This window comes from Triticum dicoccoides, chromosome 7B (genome assembly GCF_002162155.2).
Source record: "Triticum dicoccoides isolate Atlit2015 ecotype Zavitan chromosome 7B, WEW_v2.0, whole genome shotgun sequence".
Lineage (NCBI taxonomy): Eukaryota > Viridiplantae > Streptophyta > Magnoliopsida > Poales > Poaceae > Triticum > Triticum dicoccoides.
Window position 1 is genome coordinate 65,712,238 of NC_041393.1, and position 1,626 is coordinate 65,713,863.

The following is a 1,626-nucleotide window of genomic DNA, read 5'->3' on the forward strand; positions in this document are numbered from 1 at the left end:
AAGAATTCTGATAGCACGCTGATGGGTGCGACGTTTAGCTTGAACGAGAACTCAGATCAGATGCTCTTTGTAAGAGAAATCATTTTACAGGGGTTCAACTTTATAAGCCATGTGGTTGTCGCAATAAGACTTGTGACTCTAGGCATCGATGATGACAATAACCTCCGAGGAACAAAGTGCGTTTGTCCCATGGCGTCTCATTAAAGATAATGTGTTTATTGCCTATGAATGTACTCACTCAATTAGAACTCAGAAAGTGGAAAACACCATTGTGTGCAGTAAAGTTGGACATGATGAAAGCATACGATAGGGTAGAGTGATTTTTCTTGGAACAAGTGATGAGATAAATGGGTTTCTGTGATAAATGGATCGAAATGGTAATGCTGTGCATCTCTTCTGCTCATTTTTCGGTGAAGTTAAATGGTGGACTCTTTGAGATTTTCAAGCCGTCGAGAGGTTTGAGACAAGGTGGTCCCATCTCGCCATACTTGTTTCTATTTTGTGTTGAAGGCTTCTCATCATTTTTGAGACGTGCTCGGGAGGACAACTTGTTAAGGGGTGCCGCCGCGCCTCCGCCCCGCCGCCGCCGCCGCTCCTCCACGCCGTCGTCACCAGCCGCCGCTGCCGCCGCCCTCCTTCCGGCTGCCGCCGCCGCCACTGATCACCGCCGCCCCTCCCTCCGCCTCACTCGCCGCCACCGCCGCCTTCATCCGAGGCCGCCGCCGCCGCGGGTCCCCGCTTCCGCCTCCCTCCCTCACGCCGCACACCTCCCCTTCCCCTCTACCCGCGCCGCGCCGCACCCCTCCGCTCCCCTTCCAACCGTGCCGCCAGCCTTCCCTTCCTCCTCCCACCTGCGCCGCACCCGCCTCTGTCTTCCTCCACCCGCGCCGAACCAGCCATGAGTTCCTCCTCGTCCACCGTTTCCAACCCATTTGCCGGTCCCGATGTCACCCTCGTCCGCGACCTCAACATCCATGAGCGCATTCCGGTCAAGCTCGATCACACCACCGCCTCCTACTGCGCTTGGAAGCGGTATTTTTCGCTTGTGTTCCGTGAGTACCTCCTACACGGCCACATGGACGGCACCGTGGACTCGGAGCTCATGATCAACGACGAGGAGTGGATGATCCTCGACGCCACCATCATCCGCTGGTTCTACCTCACCATCTCCAACGACCTCCTCCACACCGTGGTGAACGACGAGGACGACGCCTATCCGGTCTGCATCAAGCTCAACGGCCTCTTCACCGACAATCGGCTGCAGCGCAAGGTCCTCCTCTATGGTGAGTTTTACGGGTGCCAGCAACTTGACAAATCCATCGATGATTTTTGCATGCGCCTCAAGAAGCTCGCCGATGAGCTCCGTGATCTCGGGGAAAAGGTCGGCGACGAGCTCCTCATCAGCACCCTCTCCGGCGGCCTCAACGAGGACTTCGGGAACGCCGCCTCCAACCTCACCCTCATCCCGGAGCCAACCTTCGCCAAGGTGGTCGCGTACCTCAAGCTGGAGGAGCGCCGGATGCGGGTGGCGGGGACTCACGCGACCCATACCGCCCTCGTCGCAGGCACCCGCGAGGGTTCGGCCCCGCCACCGCCCCGCCCGACGCCGCCCGCCTTCCCGCCCGG